The sequence below is a fragment of the Anser cygnoides genome, chromosome 16, assembly GCF_040182565.1.
Source record: "Anser cygnoides isolate HZ-2024a breed goose chromosome 16, Taihu_goose_T2T_genome, whole genome shotgun sequence".
NCBI classification, from domain to species: domain Eukaryota; kingdom Metazoa; phylum Chordata; class Aves; order Anseriformes; family Anatidae; genus Anser; species Anser cygnoides.
This window is the reverse complement of record NC_089888.1, coordinates 12,115,036-12,132,546: the sequence shown is the minus strand read 5'-3', so window position 1 is coordinate 12,132,546 and position 17,511 is coordinate 12,115,036. Positions and strand designations below refer to the sequence as shown.

General features: G+C 45.3%; 1 protein-coding gene across 15 annotated transcripts in view; it reads right to left on the bottom strand.

The window, feature by feature from the left end:
* Positions 1–17,511, bottom strand: part of PTPRT (protein tyrosine phosphatase receptor type T) — a 571,615-nt gene that overhangs the window by 434,968 nt on the left and 119,136 nt on the right. The gene's annotated exons all lie outside the window — the stretch shown is intronic.

The following is a 17,511-nucleotide window of genomic DNA, read 5'->3' as shown; positions in this document are numbered from 1 at the left end:
CCTTTTCAGCATTTAGTTTTCAAGACCACTGCTACAACACAATTTCAACATCTAGGAACAGTGGTTGAGGTTGCATTTAACAGGCGGCTGCACGGCTGCTGTCCCAGGCAGGATTTTTATGGCCCCAGGACCCTCCAAGGACAGGACACCATGAGCAGGACTGCATCCACCTGACAGAGCGGGTAGGAGCAGCTCTGCCGGGTCTGCCCTCCTGCTGGGCATCCATCTACGCAAGGCTGGAGATTGCAGCTGCAGGTACAGGAGTGCGCTGATAACACAGGAGCACGAGCCCAGGGGAGGATGTTCAGGGATGGTCAGGGGCTGGAGCACTTGCCCTAAGTGTACAGGCTGAGGGAACTGGGCTTGTTTGAAATAACTCAGCATACCAGAATCACAGAAAAAGCCAAAATGTGAGTTACCAGTTCTCACCTATCTGACCCAAAACGTTGCATTTTCCTCTCATTTTTACCTCACTCCTCACTTTTACAACACGGTTTTCCTTCTGTCTCCTTCCCTTTACCAACCATCAGATCTAAGGAACCCTGAAGCAGCTTTACAAAGTAAATCAATCTCAGGCCATTTATCAGCATGATTGACATCTGCCTCCCACCCAAAAAGTACTCAAAACAGGTACAAAAACAGGACAGCTTTCAACATGCATTCAGAAGACAGACTTACTCAGCACTACCTTTTTCCCTCCTCCTATCTTCCACTGAGGAAAGGAACTTGTTTCAAGTCTGTAAGAAATGCTTCTTACAGCATAAATCTTTGCAGGGAGCTCTCTAAATCATCTGTGGAATGGCAAGTCACCAAACAGACTAAGGATAGCCCAAGTCCTCATCTTCCTCCACCGGCACAGCTGCAACAGGTCCTATAGTGAGCCATACAAATCAGAGTATGGCCTGGAATGCTCTCAGAAAGAGGCATGAGACTTCTTTTAAATAGCAAAAAAAAAAACCCAACACTTTAATAGTGCCTCAGGTCAGCAGGGCCCATTTTCCTCCTCATGACTCCATTCCCTCTCCTCCTCCTGAGCTTCTCAAGTCTCCTTGCACTTCACAGTTGGCACTTCTTTGCAGCTGTCCTTCCCTTTTACCACTCCTAAAGGAGATTAACAGCCAATATTACTGCTAATTCGTGACAACTTTGCACAGACATTTGCAAGTTTTCTTCCACAGAAGGAAACTTGCTCAGTCTATAGCCCAAACTAAAGAGTTCACTCCACCTGCGAGTCAGACCCAAAGGCCTGCGGCTAGGCCAGGCCACCAAGCTCAGCATTTTGCCCTCATCAGCCCCCTGGTCGCACTCAGCACCCATCCAGCAGCCTTACCTGGGTGAGTCTGCAGGAGGTCAGTACCATAAAAGCAAAGTTTAAGGCACCAGGTCTGCTGCCCACCCCGGCAGCCCTGCATTAGTAGGCTACCTGCTCCCCAGGACATGGGCCACAGGGAAAGACAAACACAAACACTTTCATAGACTCTTACGGTAGCTATGACAGAGGACTTGTTCCTCTCTCTGCCCAGAGTGACAAGAAGTTCCCCAGTATGGCCAATAACGATGTAGAGTTCTCCAGTTTTGAGCAGAAGATAGGATATCCTGACTGGGGAGCATCCATCGTCTGGGCAGACTCCGTGGCCCAGTGACGGCCATTACCTTGCAAGCACTTCAGTCAGTACTAACCAAAGCCTCTCTATAGCCAGAGAAGAGCCCGTACAACCTCTGCTATTGGCTGGACCAGACAAAAACGACCATAAACCAGGAGATCATTCAGACTGGAAGAAGATTACTAAACTACTCAGATTTTTGTAGGCTTGTGCATGTAACATGAGGTCATAAACCCCTACACCTTCCCTCACTAAAGCAGCAGGAGCTCACAGCAGGCAGAGGCCTGGCCTGCCCAGGGGAGCTTTGCCTTACTCTGCTTAATGCATGGATTTAAATACTATTCAGTGCATTTCCAAGACTACTTGGTGTGTACACACTACTGAAAGCAAGCAGTCAAAATCGTCATTTTGCAAAACATTAATTCAATTTAATTAATTTAATTAATTAATTCAATTTAATAAGATTGGCCCAAGTAGGCAGACCAGCAGTACTGTCAGTCCCATAACAGGAACTGGAAGTACCAGTAGAGCTGCACATGAACATACAGAAGCAAACAGCCACAGGACAGCTAAAGTCACCATGGACTTGGGCAGACAACCCGTATCTGCATTACAAACAAGAAATCCACTTCCACAAAGTTCTGTAGCCATCTAAACCCAGCAATGAAAGAGCCCACCCTTTTTTCTTATAAGGACTGTGACAATTTTTTTTACATGTGAAAAAATACAAAAATTTAAGTACAGTACTGGCGGAAAAATTCTCCTACAATCTTGGAGGTATCAAATAAGCAACCATCACTTTGTAGCAGCACTCTCAATAAAAGAATTTAGTGAAGTTAAACCACAAACAGCCCTAAGTCATTCAACTGACCATAAAAGAGAATTATTGATTTTTTCCGATTTACAGAATTCAAAGCACACCCCAAGTTTATTTCTACAAAGCCAATCTACCTGGACAACAGGGATGCCTCCAGATTTTAAGGAGGTTCAAGTACTAGAAACCTTCACAGGTCTCCAAAAGAACCAAGTCATTCAAGACATCTTAGAAAAGTTGCAGCTTCTAAAAGAAACCGCTCTAGAAGTGTCAGTATTTCACCAACAAATCTCTCCCTTTTTCATTGAGTGAATATACAAGTAACACGTTTTTCCTCAAATGAAAATATAATAGCAGCTGACAGACTGATTATTACCTTTCCATACCTAGTGGACAGAACTGAGACAGTAAATCAGGATGAGCTAACATAAAATACCAACTTACTCAAAGCCAAATATTTGATGAAGCACACACAAATTGAAATATAATCAGACAAGAACCACCTGGGAAATCCTGCCCTATATATCAATCATCTCCAAATAAAATCCTTCATATGTTTAAAAGAACGTATGCAAGTCAGCTAAGTAATACATTAGGACTCCAGTAGCATGCACATGGAACCACAGCGCGTATGTGCTCACGCACTAAGGACAGACATGGAATATACTGCTGCAAGACCAGCAGAGAGCCATGAAGGTGATTAAAGGATTGGAACATACAAGGAGAGGCTGAGAGAGCTAGGATAGCTTAGCCTGGAGGCAGGAAGGCTCAAGAAGGATCATACGAATTCCTTATAAATACCCGATGGGAAGGAGTAAAGATGAGTGACCCAGACTTCCCACACTAAAACACATGGAGATGGTCAAACAGTGAAATAAGTTGCCCTTGCCCACAGAGGTTCATGGGTGATGACCCTATTTTGAGTAGAGGAAGTGGACAAGGCCATCTCCAGAGGTCCCATCTCACCTCAACCCAACTGCAATTCAATTCTGACGTCAATGCCATTTAACAGAACACTTGGACAGCTCTCTACATGTATCTTAACTGTAGATCAAGAAGGGGGAAAAGTAACCTTTTAGACCATCTTTAAATGTATAGTGAGCATGTGATAAAGCTAAGAGCTACTTCTTGGTAATTTGTTGGGAAAATGGAGGTTCAGAAGCCCAATTAGATGCTACTTTTACTCAGGAAGGAAAACAATGTACTCAAATAACACTGTGCTACACCACTCAAACTTATTTTATGACAAAATAACAAACAATGACCTTGGTCCATTGTAAGTCCCCCAATGCCCAAAAGAAATGCATTAACTGCATTAACCTTTTCTCTGAACCATCTTTCTTAAAAGAATACTTGTCAACTATGTGAAAAATTGTCTGCCCTGCCTCAATGCTTCCCTCACCAGCCACTGAGCACCCTCCAAAAAGGCAAGTTTCAGAACCCAGTAATGGAGGTGCCATCTGATCCTGATTCTGCAAGGTAACTTTGTGCTCCATTGCTCATTGAGGTGCCAGTCCAAAAAGCCTCCCTGAAGCTGTCCGTAAGATCAGTCTGAGCAGCTGCACAGAGGAAAGGAGCACGAGCAGACACGTGGTCACGCACTCGGGTCAGGGGCTCGCTTCCAAGACTTTGCTTTTGCCTGAGGGAGCACAACAGTCTTTTCAGGAGAAGAGCATCCACATCCTCTAGTGAATCTCTTTCATTTCTGCTGTTAAAAAGGCTGCATACAGTTCCTAACCCAAAGGAACTCCCCAAAGATTATTACAGCCTCCTCCTGCACACAGCTCCAGTTAAACCATGATTTATCTCACCTGCTTTGCACACAGGGCTCTATAATGAAAGCAGAGTTGCATCCAAACCTTGACTTCTATGCTTTGGCTACAAAAGGCAACCAGGACAGGAGTTTAAGATACCAAGCTGTCACACACATTCTGGAGAACACTGGCCTCAGCCTACCATTTTCAACAGGTGTTTTTTTTTGGAATCACCAGTGGTTTCAACAGGTGCACCGCTTTCTGGAAGACTTCTCTCCATCAGGAGGTACTACGCACCACTCGCTGTGCTTATGTAAAGCTTCTGCCAGGTAATAGTGGCGGCTTTGATTTCATTCAACACTTATTCATGGACATCAGTCAAAATCTCAACAAACCTCTTAGGGATCAGAGCATTCGCCAACACTGGGAGAGACAAGGAGCCAGCCTGAGAACACACTGCACTCACTGCTTTTCATTAAGAGACCTTGAAGCATTTCACAAATACTAATTAAGCTCCCCCACGCCCTCCTGAGACAGAAAAGAAACATGCCATTTACACTAGATTTGAGACAGGGAAATATTAAGTCACCCAAGGTTATAAAACAAAATGTGGACAGGGCTGGGAACAGAAGACCTGGGCCTCCAGATCCCAAATCCCTGATCAAAGCCTTACAAAATATTCACCTAGTCCCCAGCCTCCCCAGGTGCCACACAATGTGGAAATCCCTGTGAGCAGATGAGCACTGTGAAGGGAGCATGCTTCTCAATGGCATGATTTTGGTTCAACATTTAAAAGGCTTCTTTGCCAGCAAGAAAACCTCAAGTTAGATTTAAGGACAAGGTTTCATCTTCACCTGTGAGATTACATAAATACATGCACTGAGTCAGAGCTCTTTGGTTCTCCCAGAAAACCAGGGGCACAGAGGGCTGCAATACACTTAATTCCAGAAGGTTAATTAACAACAAGGTACCACAAGAGGCTGGGGGAGGGGAAGGCCTTGATTCATGTTCATCTTAAAATACATTTTAAATCCTTCCCCTGTGTAATTACACATATATTACACAGTGTTCTTGCACTCAATTTGCCTCACCATAAAGTGAGGGTGTAAACATATTCTCTTCCCCAATCTCTCTGGAATAAAAATTATCTGAAGAGAGGTACCCTGGGGAACAGTACTCAATACAACAAATAATTCATCTGTATTTATTTCTTTTTTAAATGCATTGAAATGGAAAGAAGGGAGCAGAGTCAATGTCAAGTTGTACAACCATAGCAGTTTGAATATGCAATTCCTGCCCTCATCACCTCGTGCTATTGCATTGCTGTGCCCTATGGGCACGTACTATCAGTACACACTGCAGTTCAACTTTCCAGGCCTCTGTCCTGTCCTGAAATCCCATGAAAAAAAAGAGTAGATGCCAATTACAAAGTCACCATTCTGGCATATCCCGAAAGCAACAGCCTTCCCTTCCTTTGCAAATTAAGTAACAGTTGAAACTAAATCCACAGCAGCAGGAGTGCGTTAATCCCACCACACTTCTCCCAGCCCTGTAGTGGCCAGCCCCAACTCCCACAGCACCAGGCTCTTTGCCACACACTCCCTGCAGAAGATGTTCTAGCAGGCAGAGGCACTCGGGGCTCCTTGGGACACACAACGTAAGCTGAAGCCTTGGAAAACCAAAATGAAACCCGTGAGCGGACACCGCAGCCCCCACCACCAGAAGACCCTCTGTGCTAGGCCTTCCCTTCTCGAACCAGCAGCGTGGCACGGGGCCACCACAGTGCAGGCTTCCATCTATCAAACGTACAACATTGAAGTTTTAAGACTGGATTCTTTAAGAAAAGTCCTGTCCTAGATAAAGCTCTTTTACAACTGTTTGCATTAGTTAATTTTTCTTACTTTCTTACTCTTCTTAGCAGAGAGCTGTTGCAGGGAAGAGGAGAATTTAAAGAGGATTTCTAATAAATCCATTCACCTTTACGGCCTCAGAATAGGCACTAGTCTGCATATTTATTATGCACATGTGAGCACACAGGCACACACCTGCTGCCACAGCATAATAAATTTCTAGAACTTAACTTAGCAGCACCGAGGGGCATTACAAGAGGCACGCTGGACACAGAAGGAACAAATGGCCACTAGATATGGCTCGTGAAGAAGAGAGCAGAATAAGGGTAATGAATTGAAAGCCTGAGGGTGTATAAAGAAAAAGTTTGTCAAAATCCATACGTTCTCAACTGTGCAATAGAGTAAATAGAGAAAAATAAAAAAGGGAGCGGAATTGAAGCTAGTTTTCTGAAGACATGAATTCCCTGAAGTTGACTGATAAACAACAGTATTTCTCAGCTCCTTTTTTCTTTAATGGGATTCAAATAATCAATTCACTTTAATTGCAACAGCACTATTTTCCCCACCCAAGCGAACAAAGCACAGGATGACCTTAATTGCATATAACAGGCTGTTTATGATTCAAACAAGTAAAAAATGATTGCACCACAAAGCATCATGTAATAAATACAATTATAGACAAACAGTCCTACAACATCAAACCGCAATTCATTCCAGTCCAGCTGGCTGCTTGCAGGTCAAGCCGAAGCCTCAACACCATCCTGCACAACCCTCCTCCAGCACCTTACAAAGCAGTTTTTTGCACAGCTCGCTGGACAAGCATCCAAACTCTTGCTCCTACATCTACCTTATAGGTTCTGGGGTGATACTGTACAGGAAAAGGGGAGCGGGGTATCGTGCAGACCAGCTCACAATTGCAAAGCAGCAGAAAAAAGCCCCTGCCCACGCACTCTTGCAGTCCCAGAAGAGAAGCCCGCAAATTACGGTCCACCTCTGGCTGGCGATCGGCTTCCCCATCTCAAAGCAAGACTAAAACAGTACTAATGAAAACAGGATATTTTTATTTTTATTTTAAATCAAGCTTTCTGAAGGGTATTAATTGCTCTAGCAGAAAGGTCATCCACAAAACCCTGCATCAACCCTTTTGTAGTTCTGACATTAAAGAAAAAAATTACCTGGTCACATACTCTTTTCTGCCATGGGACCTTTTGATGTTCTGTGCAAAAGATGGATGGTACTTACTGAATGAGCAGCTATTCAATATTTTGTTTTATTCTTATTGTTAGCTGCGTGGCCCCATGCGTTATTTACTGCACACTACGCAAACTGATCTCTACAGAGGTAATTATCAATTTCCTCTTGAATTTCTCTACAGCTATAGAATTTCTATTCCCTCACAAACATTCACAAACACTCACTACACAGCCCTGTAGCACAATCTCCCACTGCTCCCTGCTTTAGTGATTTGGGGATTAAGGGAAGATTCCCATTAATTCCATATTCCTCATTTGAAGCACCCAGGGCTATGCAGAATCCTCGACCTGCAACATCGCCACATATGGGAAACAGCACCGCTGATTTCAGCTGCAACTATCTTATGTCTTCTTAAGCCCTTCAGATATTAAAGCCTGTTTCTAAAATCAGGCCCCACTGGGATGACAGGCAGCAGCCACCTACCAAAACTGTGCTTTGAACAATTTACCCAGAATCATTTGGGAACTCTGAGTTCCCACAAGTTGTGATCCTGACCCAAAGTCCAGCGCTGTCAGAAACTTACTGGCCTCAGCAGATATTTAATCAGATGAATTGAAAACAATTGGGAAGCATTGGTGTTAACATCACTTACACTTCTTATATGCTTAATATGACATGCTCTTTTTCCTTAGGATAGCTCCTCTACCTTTCCCTCTTCAATAGCTTTATAAGTTAGACATTGGGAGAAAAAAGCCTGCAGAGGATTAATCAATTTTTTTCTCAAGGAGTGCATTACTTTTTCTCTGCAGAAGACAGTCAATTATTTTGTCCTGTCTCAATTAAAACGACTCAGGCAACAGGGTTTCCACCATCTCCTTTGGGATACAATTCTACAGCCGCATGGATATGTGAAAAGATTTTCCTAATGCTCAAAGTAAATTATGCTCTTGTTTCAATCTTATTCTATTACCCTTGGTGCACATTAAATAATTCCTCCTCCTTCCCTCCGAGGTGCTCTCCCTTTCACAGCTCAATTCTCAGTTGCAGGTCCAAAAGATAAATATATTTAAACATTGTATACGTTTGCTCAAAAGGGAAGAAACTGCTGGTCACTTCTAGGTCCTCTCAATACTTTGTCACTCTCAGGAATAAGATTAATACCAGGGAATATTCCAGGCAGGAAAGGAAAATCCCCAAGCATTTAGTCAAGGCAGAACATTTCACTTGCTGCGCATGCAGTTTGAAAAGCGTACTCGCTTCTTCTAAAAGAAGTCATGCTCACACTCAAATATACCATCACCCATAAGTCCTCTCAAACTCTCAGCAGCACTCCCATATTTTTCCCATCCAACTCAAATTAGTTTTGTATACATTTATGCCAGATCTATACTGTGATTTTGCAAAATCGCAACTTCCCAAGGTTGGGGCTAAATTCTTGCCTGTGATTAACTGCAACCTGATGTTAACCCTCCACTCTTCACAGTTTTAAAGTTTACCATCACTAAGAAAAGCTTACAAAGGAACTACTTCTCAGTTTTTCCTGACCTTTAACGAAGATTATACTCAAAGCCTGATCCTGACGAGTAATCTTCCCACCATCACCTATCCTATGCCTACCATGTTACAGGTATGCTGCTATACACCGAATTGCTCAAGTGTTCATCTGCACTCTCAAGAGACGTTAAATGTTAAAAGGAATCACACCAGGCCAGCAGGATAGGCTCTGAACTTGCATCACCTCTCTTGGCGGCACATCTGTTCCATTTCATGCGCTTCAGGTCCCAAACACCTGCAAGGCACCCTGAAGCCAGTAACCACAGGGAAGATATGAAGGGACACAGGGAAACTGAGCCCTGTCAAAAAGCTTGTGTGTATTTAACATGGTTATCAATAAACGATCAGGAGGATCTTCTTAGGGGGTGAAGGAAAAGGATTTATTTTCTTACCGCAGGAGCTAGAGCACTTACATAGATACAGACATAGGAACCACTGGAATGAAGACAGTCTCTTAAAAAAGAAAGCAGGGAGTGATTTAATGTGGCTAGCTGCTGAGTGACCTTCAGCCACCGCCAAGACTTGGTTCCAAAGCATTACTTTTCAAGCATTTTCAAAAATTACTTAGTACTATTGATAGATGAGCATCAAAGTGCAAGATTAAAACAGATGTCCGATGCAGCTATACTCAGTATGTTAATACTTTACACTAAACACACAAAGAAATGTAAATAAGCATATTAGAGAACAAAGCTTTCCCATGTGCCAGAAGTTTTTATTATTAAAACGATGAGAAGTAGAGACTATTTTAAAAGGGTTACTTTTGCTCTGCAAGTTCATTTAAGGACAATTAATTATACTTTCTTATTTTTGCAGGCTCTGGCCTTGGCAGTCTCCAGGGTTATCCCTGTGCCAACAGAGACAGCATTTGTTTATTTCGAAGCTTTCCGCTTCTCTGATTATTGCTACCACGTGCTGATATCTGTTAGTATATAAACCATCTCCCATTTTTAAATCATATAAATATATATACACACACTGTTTCTCTAGGAGACCCTATTTATAAGGGAGGCAATTTAATTGGGAAGCTGGAACATTGCTTCGACCATTATTTTCATAGCAAAAATTCCTTTAAAAAGTATACATGAGGCTTCCTACAAAACTTATGAAACCTGTTATTTTGCACTAGACGATACAGACTGTCCCCCCACACACACTCATGCTGGAATGTTTGAACCTCAAGAACAGCAGAACTGCTCATTTCAGAACAGCTCTTTTCCTTCAATCAATTTTCAAAAAAAAAGTCAGGGCTTAGTTGGTTTGGTTGTTGGCATTTTTTGGAAGGAAACAGCAGCAAGGAACATGCAGCTGCCTTCAGCCTGCTGATGGGAGCGATGCCTCCCAGAAGTTCACCTCGGTTTGGCTGCTGCACGTCATAGCTGGGCAGGGAGGTACCTGGACATAGCTGCTGGGGTACAGGCAGCAGCAGGTAAGTTTTAGAAAACAAATGTCAGCCTTTGCCTTTTACATGCTTATCCTTTCTCATTACTGAAATAAGCAGCGTGTGACCCTACCACAAACACAGGAGCATTCACAGGAAGATCTCTGAAGCATCAGTTGAAGAAGGGTAACACCAGGGAAAGCTTGCTCCTGTCGTGTTTTAGGCTCTTCAAGTGTCAGTGACTGGCAAATGTAACAGTGAAATTCACACTTTCCTAAGCAAACGTGGAATTGGTTGTTAGTAAATTAAAGATATTTGCATCAGCAAATATTTTTGGTTTGTGAAGAGAAGCTCAACCAGTTTGATAAAACACCACAGCGCAGCTGAGGAAGGACAACAGAAGCCAGGCACTGCAGCCCATGTTTTGGCCAAAGGGCCAATATTCACAGCAACAAGCTCTCTAGAGATAATTTTAGCTGACAAACTTACTGCCATCACCCCTGCCTTCTCCTTTCCAGGACAGACATGCCCTGGACCTACAAGCATCAGGAACAGCAGCCAACTTGTGACCTGTAGCTCCTGTCTGCTTTCCCCTGTCCCGTCCATCAGTCTCCCCTTACCTTTCCCATTTTTTTCCATGCTTTGTCCCTTCTTCTTCCCACTGCCATAGCCCCACCACACAGCACTTCCATCACTTCCTCGGAGCATCCCCCTGCCCCAAACATGTCAACATCTCAGCTGCCACCACCCTCACTGCTCCTATTTCTTCTGTTCTTTTACAACTTAGAGATGAAAGCCTTCTTCAGGGTACAAAAACGAGGCATTTGTGCCTCTGAAGCATTTAACACAGGTGGCTCTTCAGCTATTTCAGAGTTGTTACACAATAAAGCAACCAAATTAGGTTTAAAACAGTAAAGAGAAGGAAAAAAAGGACTGTCTATTAAAGATGCTCACTGGGGGTACAAGCTGACAGCCACCTCTCAAGGTGCCACCAGGCTCCTGAGCATCCAAAGCACGCAGGTCTTCCTGCCAGCCAGAAAGGCAGGCACATACACCTCCTGGAAACGGAGCAACTCGCACAGACAGCATCGGGAATAAGCCCAGCCAGGTTTATACAGGTGCTGTTTAGTTCTCAGGAACAAAAACTTCATTTTTGAAGATATAACTTCCATCCACAAATTTAAAAAAAATACCAAGACATGGCATATTTCCACAAGAAACAACTGACTGTGGTGGAAATAGGTAACACTTCAGTTTCATCACCAACTGCTTCTGTTAGGGTATTTAATTTACACCTAGAAATACTGAATGAGATTTAGGCTGCTGGCACCAAGGCAGGGACATGCTGACAGAAAATACCCGTTCTGGAGAGGTGAACCATCAAGTACAGCACCTTCCCATCTTGCTGACAGAAGTACTCTTCTGCTTACCCAACAAGTACTGCTGCGATTCCAGTAAATACTCCTATAGAGCCTCACCTATAGCAGGCACATTCCATCGATCCCCTTCTTCCCCCCAGCTTTCAGCCATTCTTCTACTGGGCAGTGACAGCCCCGTGCTCTTTCACCAGACACTCGTACCATCAGCCGTCATCACTGTCTTAAAGAGAGCTGCACAGCACAGATACAATCCTCAGCTTGGTGCTTTCTCATTTAAAAGAAGAGGAGCCTGAAAGTACTACGCACACAGCCACTGTACTTGCCTACTCAGGCCTTTCTTTCCATTTGCAAAGCTGCTGCCTCTGTCCCTGAGGAGCTGACCTTTGAGTTGATACTCAGGGAACGAAGCCGCACAGCCACGGGTCCCTCCAGGAACAGGGCTGGCTTCAGCAAGTCACCAAAAGCACGTTTCAAGAAGAACAGACCCAGTACAGTGCAAAGGCCTACTCCTGCTCAAGCAGGTAATAGCATTTTCTTCCCATTTGAGAAGGGGTGATGCCCACATAAGAGATGAACGCTGGTTCAAGTGGCAATGCTGCTCTGCACAGTGCCACAGAGGACGAGATGAGCAGAACTCGGCTGTTGCTTGCCTAGCACAGAGCTGTACGGGCACAGTCACCAACTCGCAGCCCAGGGCTGCTTCCCTGCAATCCAAAGTCGCCCCTTGGGATCAAAGCCAAGATAATGACAAGGCCATACATGAAAAAAGCCCATGGTAAACTCCACTCGTTTTGTTACGTAGGATGTGGAGACATTTCAGCTAACCACGAGCTGCGATATAGGACGCCGAGCGCTTCTAGCACACCATAGGCGGCACAGCAGAATAAAGACTGAATAAAGATGTTCACGTAACTGGAGGCTGCTCAGGCTGCAGCACTGCTCGGTGCCCACACATCATCATCAGCTGTCAAACCCCACTGCCTTTCTGAGAGATCAACTCAAGATTCAGGAAACAAGAGCCAGGTCCCGCCCGCCCAGAACTCACAAGCAGCTTGGGCAGGAACTGCACGAGCTGCACCGCTCCAAGCAGCGGCACAGTTCCCCGAGCCCGCCTGAATCCCCACACCTTGAGTCCCCGAGGTCTGTCTGGAGAAAGGAGGAAATCCAGCAGCTGCCCTTGGAGCGACTGACAAGGGCCAGTTAACAGAAAACGAGAAAGCCAGAGGAGGCCAAGCACTGAGCACACTCTTCCTGGGGTTTCTTGCTGCCCCTTTGACTGGGGCTTGTTCACAGGTAGCTTACGCTCCCCGGAATTATGTCGTCTTTAATTAACCAGGGCTTTAAGCAACACTTACAGTCATCATCTCCGGAGGTCCTTCTTTCCTGTAACTGGCTGACCACGCTGCCTCTCCTGGAGCATGCCATGCCCTGCCAGCCAGCCTGCAGAGCATCCGACATCTCTGGACCACGGTGATGGATAGAAGGTATTTACCAGATATTAAAAAACAAGTGGGCCTGATTAAGTGATGTATAGTCTGATTAAGACACAGTAATCATCCCTCCTACCATGAAGATATATGATCTTTAGGGCTTGCATGCAGTAACGAACACCAGAAGCAATTGCTCACTGTGTTGTTAGCGGTGTGCAGAGGGAGAGGAACAGGCAGTACAAAGCCCGTATGGATGCCACAACTGAGCAAGTGACATCCAGAAGTAAGAGGCAACACAGGGCCATGGAGGTCACAGGTCATAACATAAGGTTTTTTAAAAAAAAAAAGTATCTAAATGGAGTGATATCCAAGCAGTGCCAGACAGCAAACAGGGAGCGCACCAGCAGTAGAAAAATAAGAGAACTGGGAAACGTGAGTGCCACCAGAGACAAGTGACTCCTGTCCAAATACTGTGGCTTAAATGAGGCAAATAATACTGCTCCATAAAATGTTCAGAAACGCCATAAAAGCCAAGCACACCAACATCTTCCCAGAAACGACACCGCAGAAGCAGGAAGCATCAATCCAGGAGCTGCTCTTGGTGGAAGCGGAGTGCTCCAGTACCCCGAGGAGCCCGGGCTACAGCCCCAGCGGGTCCGTAACAGCAGGCGACCTCTGGGCACTGCTGTTCCGTAAATCCTCTGTGAGGAGAGCCTCGTCCATCAACGCACCTACAAGCACGTTTTTAAGCTTCAGCACATTGCAGCTGTACATTACAAGACACTGGGGAAACACACTGAAGCAGTTTCCGTAATAAATTAAGAAATCTCTTTAAAGGAGGTGTGCTTTATACACAGACACAGTCCTGCTGCTCTTCGCCCAAATACCATGAGTTTTTATGAATGCCAGATAAGCTTCAGGATTTCTACAGCAAAACAGGGGAGTACTGGTATTCCTATTGCTCACAGGAGCAAGCAAACCCACATACACCTCCACCACATTTTGGTAGCTGCATTTCAGACATCTCTGCTCTTTTTTTAGGAGGTTTCTCTTAAGTCAGCCTCAGATTTGCTCATTGCCAAAATATTTGAACTCGGGTGCTAACGTTGCACACCTCTCCATTTTACGCTCAGCACTTCCCATTGAGGCACAGAACAATGCCTGCCAATACATATCAGTGTACCTCATTTATAAAATTATAATGGAAGTTACCAGCCGCATAACAACTATTATGATAAATAACAAGCTTGAAGAAAACCAACACAGAGAGACTCAGCAGCACAGGAATCCTACGCTGAACGCTGTTCACAAGGACTGTCAGTGCAATGCTGAACAGATCAGTATTTTTTTCTCCACTTAACTGGATTTTATATACAAGAGTAGTTGTTCCCGTAAGAAACAACCCTTGTTCCTATTTTTTTTGAGGTTCACGAAGCCTCAGACCTACATCTTTACCACTATACAGGTTTCCATGGTAACAGATGGCGGTGCCTTCTAAAAAAATAGTATTATGTTCTAGAGAAAGTATCCCGAGCCGTTCCCTTAATATTGCTGAAAGCTGGAGCACGTGGGCCTGCACAGAGAGAATTAGAGACTCTGAAAAAGTACAATTAAACAAGCAGAGCTGAGGGGCCTTCAGGAGGGTGGGTGGTAAATAAGAGCTCTGTTTGTAAGGGAATTGCAACTCAGCCTCACGAATGCCTTTGCGCTCCGTGACCTTTTGCAGCCGCTGAAGAAACAGGCCGTTTCACAACATCACCTTCTTAATAATAATTGTTAGAAAACAAATCGAGGCAGCCAGGAATGAAAAATAAAGTTGAATCGTAGTGCTAACAGTTCCCCAGAGGGAGCAAAAAGTGATTATTGAGTTAAATGGCTGCATTGTTAACAATTGCCACACGCAGGAGCTTACTCAAAGATCCATTTTTCACTGCCAATTTACCAACAGCAAAAATCCACGACCAAATGAACTCATAGGAAATGAATTAATTTTCCTCAAAAGAAAAAATTCATCTCCCCTCTTCCCTGCCAAACCGTGCATAACGAACTAACTGCCCCAGCCTCACAAGGTGCAGCAGCCTGCAGGCGGCCGGCCGCACGCCCAAGCATCCCGGAGCTCTCCCACAGCAAAACAAGCAGTAGGAAAAAGGAAAGAAAATTAAAATCAACACTGACATCAGAAGAAAACCAAGTGTCCAAGCTGTCTGGTGCTCAGGTGAACAGTCCCAGCGTAAACCCCCCGTCCTACTTTCCCCCAATGTCTTTTGCAGCTGGGAATGACTTGAGTCTTGTTTCTCCACTCTCTGGCATGGAAAACACAAGAGACTGGAGCAAAGTGCCCAGCAACTGCAAGAATATTCCATGTACTCCGTGGGAGAAATGCCGCACACGTGCTGGCAGCAAACAGCATTTCCCCCTAAGCCAAGTGCCTTTATTTCTGTGATCTTAAGGAATCCGCAGTTACTAGAATTATCTGGTGCTACTTCTATTTATTCTGAGGAGCAGCAGAGGAATTAAATCAGCACCTGACCCTAAAGCTAACAAAAAGTTTAGAATTAAAAGCATGCCTCTACTTATAAATACATACAGAGCCCACGTGCAACTGAGAGCAATTGCTGGGGAAAAGTTATAAATAGAGCAAAAGCGACATTACATAAGGAAATAAATGTGAACCAGCTTCCTCGGTATGAAACTAGATACTCCAAGCAAGAAGCCATCAGCAGGCTGCTGTAGCTTTGGAATATTTCTGGTTTCATATGTCGTGGGTAACACGAAGAAGAAACCGTGCGAGTCAGGCAGGAATTTAATGCTATTTTGCCTCGACTCGTGGCTTTGCTACTTGTTAACCCAGCTGCCAGGTAAGAAAATAAATTTAGAGAACGGCCAACTTCTTGCACAACGGTTTTTCGGGATGTTCGACAAAAGGCTGCTGAACAAACGGATTAGGCTTTGGGAGGAAAAAAACACCCAGGAGAGTGGAAGCATCTGCATCCTAATCTTATGGAGACAGCACCACCCGATGGACGATGCGGGGACGCGCCGGTGGCTTCCCTGCTGGGGACCCGACAAACTTCACCGAAATTTAGGAGACAAAGCGCATCTGAGCAGCTTTTTTTTTTTTTAAACTGCAAAACTCACGACTCTATGGACAGAGTAGGGACCGCTACACTTAACGCCAGACTCACAGCCTAAGAGGAGGAAAGTTCCATTTAGCTTCATTCACACGAGCAGCTCAGAAAGATTAAAATAAGCTGCCCTTGTTTTGAATGGTAAAAAAGTGCACTGAAATAGGAGGCAGAAGGTAATATTAACGATTACGAAATCTCACGGTCACTATTGCCGCTGAACTGGTGATGGAAAACATTTAACGGCCTTCTGAAAATAGGGATTTGCCAGGTGTTTAAGTTCCCATGTGTTTAGCTCATATTATATTAGTTTCCCTCAAATTGTTTCTGCCCCCTAAAAAGTTTACCATTTTCACAGATCAGCCTTTTTCCCAAGCATCTGGCTAAGTGATTTATCAAAAGCCAAGGATCTAATCTCAACTGATATGGCAAGCGTCGAAGAGACAAAAATGCAGTTGGAAGAGGAAGAAGAATAGCTCCACGTATTGCTTACTCAGTGAAGAAGCTATTTAACTAGGTTAGACTTCCCAGCCTCCCTAATAAATCAGCGGACCCGTGCGGCTGCCCAGCAGCACACGCAGGGCTGTGGTTTCCCAACCCGTGCTGACCGATTACGGCGGCCCCTCCGCTGACCGGGGGGGGTCCTGTGCCCAGCCGGCCCCCCAACACCAAACTTTTTTGGCCAGACCGCGCTGGAGATATTTGAAGGTATGCACAGAGCTGGCTACATGCTCAGCATCTGCTGCTCTGCGCGCCAGTTCTCTTCCAAAGCAGCGAGACAAAGTCATCGGAGCTCCCCGAGTCCTAAGCACGATCCATCGCTGCTTGAGATGAAGTGGGCTCCGGCGTGCTGCAGGCAGGGAAGCGAGCCTCGAGCACGGAGACTGCTCGCTACCAAGCAACATGGCACAGGGAGGGCTGATTTCCATTAAATACACAGACAGGAAAGGTTTTGACCAAAACTTGGAAACCTAAATACAGCGAGTCTGAGGAGCAGGACACGACAACTAGTTTCTAACAGAACGAAAAACCAGGGAGAAAATTCCATATTACAAGAACCAAGGGAAGCCCAAAACCAGGCGGATCGCTGCTTTTCCCCACGAAATGGCACGGGGGGGACAAACCTGGCACCTGGCGCCCCCCAGCAACGCGAGGTGTGCCCGCAGGAGCCGGGGGGGGCCCCGCTCCTCCAGCCCGGGGCCGGGCCGGGGCCAGCCCGAGCAGCTCCCGCAGAAAGTTCCCGGGGCTGCGGGAGGCAGGGAAGGAGCCGTCGGGGAACTTGGGGAGAGGCGAAGCCCGCTGCCCGACGAGGAGGAGGAGGAGGAGGAGGAGGAAGGCAGCGGCTGCTCACCCTCGCCAGGCTCCCGTAAAACCGGACTGGAAGCGCTGGGGGGGGCCAGGAGCAGGGGAGATGCTGCCCCCGTAC